This window comes from Aegilops tauschii, chromosome 4, assembly GCF_002575655.3.
Source record: "Aegilops tauschii subsp. strangulata cultivar AL8/78 chromosome 4, Aet v6.0, whole genome shotgun sequence".
NCBI lineage: Eukaryota > Viridiplantae > Streptophyta > Magnoliopsida > Poales > Poaceae > Aegilops > Aegilops tauschii.
Genome location: NC_053038.3, coordinates 317,880,267 through 317,890,996, shown reverse-complemented (window position 1 = coordinate 317,890,996; position 10,730 = coordinate 317,880,267).

Below are 10,730 nucleotides of genomic sequence, written 5' to 3'. Positions count from 1 at the left end.
GGTTTTATTATGTACTTTGCAATAAAATACAACTATTATTTTACATGGGTTCACCAGAATAAGTTCTGTATATAGACCAAAGCTATTTTGTTTGGTTTTGCTGCCTCCTTAATATCTTCTGTTTTGATACTACTAATGTAAAACCTCAAGTTTTCAGCGAGCTATGGAAGAAATGGTGGAACCGCCACCTTCTGAAGGTGGCGAGGCAACTATAACTGCAATGTCAGCTCTTGCTGCAGTGGGTCAGTACCTGTCCACTAGCAGTGCCAAAAGCACGTTCCTGCGTAATACTGGCTTGGTTGTTAAGGCAATCTCGTCCAAACTGCCTCATGATCAAGATACGCAAGCTCAAAACAATGTTGTATCTGCGCTCCAGACACAAGTCCATTCCCTAACAGAGACCCTTTGTGAAACATGGAGAGACATTGTTCGATGTTGTCAAGATATGCATGGTTTTGAAACCAGACAATCAGACATTTGCTATGTTGTTCAGGAGCCTAGGAGAACTGAAGGCGAAGGTTATGGTGCTCCATTGGACAATACAACATGAAAACGTAACAGTCAGGTCAAATGAACTGAGCTTCTGAACTTCTGGTGGTGCATTTATCTGCTAGACTGTTAACTTTTATGCCAACCTTCCTTTTGTATAGTGTTGGGTGTTCCCTGTATTTGCACTGGTGGCGAACTTTGATGCCCAGTGAATGTAATATGCGTAATAGCCGTGATAGCCTAGCGTAAGTTGCTTGCTTATTTATTTCCTTATTGTCTTGTTTATTTGTTTTCTTGTAGTCAGTGCAGTTCTTCTGCGGTTTGCTAGTGGCCGCAATAACCTATTTTTTTAAACTAGGCCACATTAACCATGGGCTACATATTTACTGTAGTTAACATGGGCCTCCTACGGGCCATAGAAACAATGGGCCTTCTAAGGGCCGTAGAAACAATGTGCCTTCTACAGGGCGTAGAAACAATGGGCCTTATACGGGCCGTAGACACAATGGGCCTTCTACGGGACATATCATCAATGGGCCTTCTATGGGCCGTATGATCGGTTGGCCAAACATGGGCCAATAACAGACCACATTATAGCCATAAATGGGCTAGAGTCTAAATCGTCCATTCATGGGCCGACCATAACGGGCTGTCGTTAATCGGCCATATTTGATGACGCTATGAAAACGGCCCAACGTATTAATGGGCCATTATGGGCCAGTTTTACCACGGGCCGTTAATGGGCCAAAGTTACTAAGGGCCTCATATGGGCCGAAAGACGTCATGAGCCATACATGGCCCGGAAGTTAAAATGGGCTGGAATTATATTGGACGGCCCAGATGACGCTACCATGCCTAATTCGGATAGGCCGTAAACGGGCCCTGGGTTAGCGGGCTGTAAATGGGCTATATGCGAACATGCCATTAACAGGCTTGCCGTGGGCCGGCTCGCCACCTTTTGACCAAGTCAAACAGGCCGGACTTTTCACAGGAATGGGCCTCTGTTGGGTCCAATGAGTGGATGACATCTGTCCCAACGGTGAGCCAACACGTGTTTCCTCCAGCCAATGATTATTTTACACGTGGAAAATCCCCATTGGTCGGGGCTGTTAATGGGTTATCGGATCCAAAACTGAACCTGATAGCTTAACGGTGTTCCGTTACGGTGGATGCCACGTGTCGGTCACCGTTGACGAAAGCACTTCTGTGACGCGCGATTTATCGTCATGGAAGTGGACACCTCCGTGATGATAATTTTTGTAATGTCATGGCACACATCTACGACAGCACAGGTATGACTATCTTGATTCTGTCATAAATTTTTCATGGATGTACATGCATGACAGAAAACGTGACCTACTGTGACAAACACGTATCATCACAGAAGTGTATTTTTTTGTAGTGAGCAGAGCGAGCCACCCTCGAGCCCAAGAGTTCCGAACGCCGCCAACGACTGCATTAGAACCAAGGCTCGGGAGGCACCCGTGTGGTGGCATGCATATCTTTGTCAAGATCGTAAATACACAGGATCAGAAGAGGACCAGAAGACGGCGACCCTCGGCGGGATCCTAGCCGAGGAAATCCACAAGACCCCCGACAAGCACCTTGCCGGGGACGACTGCAACGCCACGGCAAGACCTTTGCCGGGCCCCCCGGCAAGACCCTTGCCGAGGGCATCAGCGAGGCCACAGCCAGGCCCACATCAGCCAAGATTCCACCGCCGTTTGCATGCAGCTGCCAGCCCAAACAGCTGGGCAGGCACCTGCGTGGCAACGTGCAGCTTCCAGACCAACTCAGCAAGCACCTGCATGGTGGCATGCAGATCTTCGTGAAGGCCCTGCCACCGCGCCACCTCAGCAGCCTGCTTGCCTACATGGCGCTGCACACATCGCTGGCCTGGGCGCGTGTCGAAGTAAGGCGGAGCGGCGACGGACGGGACGGGCCTCGTTCCCGTCCCCGATAAAGCTAATGGACACCTAAGTAGCGCATTTAATGCGCTAGTGCCGGGCGATAAGCTCGCGCATTGTACACCTTTCCACCTCCTGTGTGCCACTATGGCAACCCCCTTTCAACTATAAAAGGAGGCCCGAGGCATACTGGAGAAGGATTCGGCTCTTTGGAACTACGCAGCCACCCTAGCTAGTTCAAGAGCTCAAGAACACTCTGAAATACACACCAAAGTAGGACTAGGGTATGACACATCCTCGCGGCCCGAACCTGGGTAAACGATATTTGTGCTGGCTCCTAAACCTGCTCTTCTCACAACCCCGCGCCCGCCAACCGTAGAAGGGATTCCAGTGATCCCATAGGTGTCGTTTCCCCGACATCTTTGGCGCGCTAGGTAGGGGTGCGCAGATGTGAGAATCTGGTCTAGTAGTTAGCCTAGCAGTTCTTCATCGCCATGGCTCCCAAGAAGACGATCACGGCGATCGGCTCGTCGGGGGCCGGACGACCCGTGCTAGTGCGGGCGAGCAGCGGGCCGGTCGCGGACAAAACCCGAGCTGCGGCCCGCGAGCACCAGCATCGCTCTGGCAGTCAGAGCCTCGAGCGGCGTCGTTCGTGCGCCAGACGACAGGCCGCACACCGCCAAATCCAAAGACGGGGCTGGGCCCCCCGCAGGCGGCGCGGGGCCCTCTAGGGGTGTCGTTGTGCCCCCTACGGGCAGCACAACAACCTCCAAGACGCCTACGCCGGCTCCCACATCGCACTCTTCCCAGGGTGTGCGCGACGAGCAGCGCCACCACGCTGGAGACCCCGGACGCCGCTGTGGGAAGAGTCCTGTGCATCATCTGCGGGACGAAGGAGGCCAGCATGCCCGCCGAAGTGCTGGCAAAAATCGCTCGCAGCCGCTGGGCCGTGATAGAGCTCCTTCTAACGTGGTTAGACGTCGAAGCGCGCCACGGTCCACGCAGCTCTCGCCGCCACCCACGCCAGCAGAAGCTTTGGCGCGCGCGCGCAGATACTCCTCGACTTCCCTCCTGCTGCGGAAAAGCTCGATCAGTGGAGGGCCACCATCCGGAGCCTTGTCAGCGTCGCCAACCAAGACGAGCCACGACCAGCGGGGCCCTCAGGCCGGCGCTCCGTCGAACCACCGCATGCCAGCGGTGGAGGGGCCGGAGGTGCTGCGGCCATGGTGCACTCTCCTCCTCCACGCCAGCCACCGCGGGTGTCGATCTGTCGTGATGACGCTTGTGATAACATTCCATAGCGTCGTCCGACCCACGGACCCACCGCGACCAGCGCCAAGTTCTTCGGGAGCGACCCATGAAGACGCTTGAACCACCATCGAGCGCCGGTGCGATACACGCCACCAGTCAGATAGGCGGGCGGGGCCCGCTATGGACCACCCAGCACCGGGAGGCTCCGGTGGCCTACCTTATGAGGTGGTTGCCCAGCCTTTACCTGTGAGCTGCGGCACTTCCAGTGGCCGTCCCACCATACGTTCAAGCCCGACGTCGGCGAGAAGTACAACGGCAAGACCCACCCGTCAGAGTTCCTCAGCATCTACACCATCGCGAGGCAAGCCGTTGGAGCTCGCGACGACAAGGTGCTTGCCAATTACTTCCCGTTGGCACTGAAACCCAATGTCATGTCTTGGTTGATGCACTTGCCGGCGGATTTCATTTCTTCTTGGTCGGATCTATGTCATGAGTTCATTGGTGCCTTCACCGGAGGCCACCAAGCTCATGGCCAGGCGAGTGATTTGCATATCATTCCCCAGAAGGAAGGTGAAAACCTGCGCAAGTACATACAGAGGTTCAGCCGGGTGCAATACAACATCCCAGATGTTCATCCAGCCGCCGTGATCAGCGCGTTCCATCAGAATGTGCGCAACCGCAAGATGCGTGAAGAGCTGGCAATGAACAAGGTTAAGGATGTGGCCGAAATCTATGTTTTGGCCGATAGATGCGCCCGGGCTGAAGAGGGGAGGAATTACCCCGGCGAGGACGCCGGCGTGAAAACCGACTCTACCGACGAAGACGCCACCACCCCGACGAAGAAGGGTCGGCGTCGCAACAGGAAACACAAGGCAAGGTCGTGCTTGCCGTCGAGGGATCCGACGACACCGGCGCTGCCAAGAAGGGCAAGGCAGACGACCCCGGCAAGGAGATTGTCGGGTGTGCCGCTTGCCGGTCCTTGGCGATTGCCGACAAGCCAAGAGGCTCTGACAAGCAATACTGCAAGATCCACCGCACCAAGGGCCACGACCTCCAGAACTGCCGACAAGTCGAGCTGCTTGCTGAGAAGCAAAAGGCCGAGTATGAGAGGCAGGACAAGGAGAAGGGTCAGGATGGTGCCGAAGGATCCAGCAAGAAGCGTGGCGGCCAAGGAGCCCGCCGCGGCAAGGATAACCAACAAGAGAGGCCCGCTCGGGGCCGCGACAAGAAGCAGGAAGACGACGATCATGACGAGGATGACGAGTCCGGCGAGCAAGAGTTTCAGAAGGCTACGGAGGCCATCTGCGTCGATGGTGGCACCTCGCTGCACACTTCTCACCGCCAGCTCAAGCAGTGGGCGCGTGAGATCACAGCAGCGGAGCCATCGTTCGACGCTCAGAAGCCGCTGAAGTGGTCCAGCACACCCATCATTTTGACACCGAGGATCACCCAGATCGCACAACTGTGGTCGGGTTCTTGTCGTTGTTGGTTTCACCGATGATACGCAACCTCAAGCTGAACAAGATGCTGGTTGACGGCGGGGCCGGTCTGAACTTGATCTCAACCGTTGTGACCAAAAGGTTGCAAATTCCTGACGGAGACCTCGAGGAGACGGGCACATTTCAAGGGGTCAACCTGGGAAGGAGCAGCCGAAGGGGAAGGTCACGTTGCCTGTGATGTTTGGAGGTGAGTTGAACTACATGACGAAGAGGATTGTCTTTGATGTAGCCGAGATCCCTTTGCCCTACAATGGGATCCTCGGCCGCCCGGCACTAGCCAAGTTTATGGCGGCGGCGCATTACGCCTACAACACGCTGAAGATGCCTGGGCCGACGACCATCATCACCGTTCCCTGCGACAAGAAGGATGCATTGATTTGCGCCGACCTACTCTACCAGGAAGCAGTTGCAGCAGCTGCCGCCAAGGCACTTGCTCCTGCCACTGAAGCCCCGGGAGGGAAGAAGAAGACCGGCAAGACCTCTCGCGCCCACTCCGGCAAGCGCACCTCTTCGGAGTGTTGTGCTACCATCGAGGACGTGCCAGAGAGCTCCATCGGCAAGAGCAAGAAATCCAGAGCTGCGCCACCAGAGACCAAGAAGGTGTCCATCAAGGAGGATGGCACGGGAGGGCTTTCACCATAAGCTCCACCCTCGACGACAAATAGGAAAGCGCGCTCGTCACTTTCCTGCGGGCGAATGTCGATGTGTTTGCATGGCAAGCATCCGACATCCCTGGCGTTCCCAGGGAAGTGATTGAGCACCATCTTGATGTCTGCCCCCATGCGCGACCCGTCAAGCAGAAGGTCAGGAAGCAAGCTTTGGAATGGCAGGAGTTCATCACAGAGGAGATCAGGAAGTTGGAAGCAGCAGGCTTGTTGAGGGGAGTGCTCCATCCGACATGGTTGGCCAATCCGGTGGTGGTGCGCAAGGCAAACGGGAAGTAGAGGTTGTGTATTGACTACACAGATACTAATAAGGCTTGTCCTAAGGACCCCTTCCTGTTGCCGCGCATCGACCAGATTGTTGGCTCCATGGCCGGGTGTGATATGTTATCATTCCTCGACGCCTACTCGGGCTACCACCAGATCTGCATGACAAGAGAAGACGAAGAGAAGACAACATTCATCACCCCATGTGGTACGTATTGCTTTTTATGGATGCCTTTCGGGTTGAAGAGTGCTGGCTCGACGTTCGCGAGGGTGGTCCAAATTGGTTTTGAGCCCCAGCTACATAGAAATATGGAAGCTTACATGGATGACATAGTGGTCAAAACCAAGGACAAGGCAACTCTCGTACAAGACTTAGAAGAGTCATTTGCCAACCTACGCAAGATCAACCTCAAGCTGAACCCTGAGAAGTGTGTCTTCGGCGTTCCGTCTGGCAAACTTCTCGGGTTCTTTGTGTCATAGCGTGGGACCGAGGCAAACCCAGACAAGATCAAGGCTATCGAGCAGATTGAGGCGCCCAAGCGGATCAAGGATGTGCGTCGGCTCACTAGCTGCGTTGCCGCCATGAGCCGATTCATCTCCAAGTCTGCCGAGCGCGCCCTTCCCTTTTCAAGATTTTGAAAAAGGCGGGACCAATGGAGTGGACCCCGGAGGTCGAAGCAGCACTGCAGGATCTGAAGAAGTACCTCTCTTCTACACCAGTACTGGTGGCACCTAAACCGCAAGAGCCGTTTCTGCTGTATCTGGCAGCGACGAATCAAGTGGTCAGCGGCACGCTGGTGGCGCAGAGGGAGGTCGACGAAGGGGCAGTGGCGATGGGAGGACCGGCGGATGGCAAGTCAGAGATTCCCCTGGCAGGGCCTGGTGCCGGCAAGGCAAGGCCCCCGGCGGAGTCTGACGCCATCGGGACAGGGCCCACGTAGCCAAATGAAGTGGTGCAGAAGAAGAAGATGATCCAGCACCCGGTTTACTTTGTCAGCTCCCTCTTGCAGGGGGCTAGGTTAAGGTACTCCGTTGTGCAGAAATTTCTATTCGGCCTCCTTATGGCCTCGAGGAAGCTGCGTCATTACTTCCAAGCCCACGAGATCACTATCGTCACCCGCCTCCTATTGCAACGGATACTGCACAACCCAGATGCAACCAGAAGGATTGTGGAGTGGGCCTTGGAGTTATCAAGCTTTGGGTTGAAGTTTGAAAGTACTTCGACAATCCAGAGCAGAGTCTTGGCGGAGTTCATTGTAGAATGGACCTCAACGCCTGACGAGGAAATCCAGGAGACCACTCTCCCCGGCAAGGAAGCAAGTCACAACTAGATCATGTACTTTGATGGGGCTTTCTCACTGCAAGGCGTCGGTGCTGGTGTGCTGCTCGTCGCACCCACCGGAGAGCACCTCAAGTATGTAATCCAGATGCACTTTCCCAGGGAGATGTCCACCAACAACACTGTTGAGTATGAGGGGTTGCTTGCCGGCCTCAGGATCACGGCAGACCTCGGGGTTAAGAAGCTCATCTTCAGGGGTGATTCGCAGCTTGTCGTCAGACAAGTCAACAAAGATTATCAGAGCCCGCTGATGGAGGCCTACGTAGATGAGGTGAGGAAGCTGGAGGAGCGCTTTGACGGTATACAAGCGGAGCACGTTCCCTGAGCGGAGAACGACATCGCCGACTACCTGTCAAAGTGCGCTGCATTCAAGCTACCTGTGGAACCAGGTACTTTTTTGCTTCGGTTAACTTAACCATCCGTCAAACCATCAACGGTGCAGAACAAACAGAGCAAATCAGGCCCCGGCAAGTACTTTCCCGCTGAGCACCCGGGGACCGCCGGCAAGGGTGTTGCCGTGGATTCTGAGCCTGCCAAGGAGCGACTGACTCCGGCAGGCCGTCAAGCCCTGGCCGTAGAGACGGCCGCCCCCATGGCAGAAGAACTGCCTTTGGTCCTTGCTGTCGAGCCCCAAACTCCGGCATGGGCACAGCATACCATCTGATTCCTCCAAACAGGGGAGCTTCCTGAGGAGCAGGAAGAAGCGGAGAAAGTAGCCCGTCGGTCTACTATGTATCAGTTTGTCGATGACGTTCTGTACAGGAAGAGACCGAACGGTGTGAAATTGAAGTGCATTCCCCGGGAGGAAGGACTGGAGCTGTTGGCGGAGATACACGGAGGCATATGTGGCTCCCACATAGGGTCGAGGGCCCTTGCCGGCAAGGCGTTCCGGCAGGGTTTCTTCTAGCCCACTACCCCCAGGATGCAACGGCACTAGTAACCAAGTGTGAAGCGTGTCAGTTCCATTCGAAGAAGCTTCATCAACCATCTCAAGCCCTTCAAACAATTCCTCTTTCCTGGCCATTCTCGGTCTGGGGGCTTGACATCTTGGGCCCTTTCCCCCACGCTGTCGGGGGCTTTGAGTACTTGTACGTTGCGATCAACAAGTTCACAAAGTGGCCGGAGGTGGAAGCAGTGAGGAAGGTGATAGCACAGTCAACCGTCAAGTTCTTCAAGGGGCTAGTTTGCCGTTTTGGTGTGCCAAACAGAGTCATCACCGACAATGGCACGGAGTTCACAAGCCACACCTTCATGCAATATATCCAAGACCTCGGCAGCAAGGTCTGTTTTGCTTCCATGGCACAACCACGGAGCAACGGCCAGGCGGAGAGGGAAAATGCTGAAGTGTTGCGAGGCCTGAGGACAAAGACTTTTGACAGGCTGCACAAGAGCGGAAGGCGCTGGATTGATGAGTTTCCGGCGGTTCTTTGGTCGATCAGGACGACGCCAAATCGAGCCACCGGCCAGTCACCCTTTGCCCTGGTATACGGGGCAGAAGCAGTTCTCCCCACGGAACTCGTATACGGGTCACCTCGAGTGCTCACTTACGACGAGCTTGAGAAAGAGCAATTGCGGCAAGATGACGCAATGCTCCTTGAGGAAGACCGTCTTCGGGCGGCTGTGAGAGCAGCATGCTACCAGCAAGCCTTGCGCCGCTACCATAGCTGTAGGGTTCATGCCCGAAGCTTTGAGGAAGGCGACCTTGTTCTTCGGCGCGTTCAATCGGCCAGGAATTCCAACAAGTTGACGCCGAAGTGGGAAGGCCCTTATCGGGTAATACGAGTCACCAGGCCCGGCGCAGTCCGCCTGGAGACCGAAGATGCTATTCCAGTGAGCAACTCCTGGAACATTGAACATCTTCGCAAGTTTTACCCATAAGGCGCGGTTGCCGGGCCCCCGGGCAACCCACCTTTTGTAGAAGCCTTGCCGACAAGGCATGTAACCCTCTGTACAAAGCCAGGCGTGGACCCTGAGCATAAATAAATGAAGTGCTGGCGCCCTAAGTTATAACATGCATGCTAGGTTAAGTCTCTTCCTCGGTTAGGGTTGATAGTGCTTAGCGGCGACTAACCCCTAGCATAGAGGTCGAGTGTGCGTCTTTCTGACCTGTTTGGTTCACAGGGCACGTGGACACTTCTGCTGAGCCACTTGGAAGAAAGAGAACGGACCGGCGCTCCGGCTACGGCAAGCCAAGACTACCGGGAGCTGAAGACACAAGGATCCAACCACGACAAGCCAAGGTTGCCGGGGGCTGCGGATTCAAATAAGTCTTTCATCCCCTGTTATGCATTTCCGTATGGAACTGGGACATGTGAAACCTCGTTTAAATTCTGAAGCCACCGTCCTCCCCTTTTCCTGTACCCAAGAGCTATCCCCTGGGTCAGAACTTGGTCGTAGTCGCGGTGGCAAGAAAATGAACAAGGGGCCCAACTCTACTTCGCCCCTGCCTTCGCCAAGAGCGTGAGAATGGTCGACTGAAGTGGGGGGACGGCAAGGCCTGTGCCGGGCGACTATGTTTATCTTAAAAATAACAAGGATTCGTTCCTTGGCATGGGCCTCGCTCACACACAAAGAACCCGGCTAGCACCCTTTTTCATTAAAAACGTCCCGTACAGGTAAAGTTCATACGGGATGAAAAACATGAGCAAGGGGATTACAAGTTTTAAATCTAACATGTGCCCGCAGGCTTACATACTAAAAAAAGATAAGATGCCCGTAATCCCTTTCTTGTCCCTATCCTCAGAAGAAGGAACAAGGTAGCAGGAGGGCGAAAGGAGCGCCTAGGCGAGGTGCGAGAAGCAAAAGGCACCAAGAAAGCATCCCGGTGCCGGGAGAGGAGCTGGAAGATGAGGCAGCGGCCCGACAATACGCGACGAAGGCGTCGGTGCCCGCGTACTCTGACTTGACGGCCGCCACCCACCTTCTTCGCCTTCTCCGGCCCTCCTACGCCAGCCACCCAAAGAGACGATGGTGAACACACGATGGAGAGCTTAACGAGGAAGGCCGTCGGCAGGGCGCGTGGCCGAGGGAGGGGCGACATGGTCAGTCGGAGTCGGGATCGGTGTCCCGCCGCTCGGCGCCCTCGTCGTCGCTATCGCTGTCCTCCTCGTCACTCCCGCTCGAGGAGGAATCTTCATCGTCGGAGGAGCTCTCCACGCAGCACTTCAGGCGAGTTCCAAGATCTCCAAAGACCTTGACGGAGAGCAGGCCGTTCTCCATTAACTTGAAGTAGAAAATGAGCCCCACCGTCAGGCTGTGGACGCGAGCGAAGTTTTCCATCCGCGACGGAGGTCCATGATGTGAGGAGCGGGGAAGT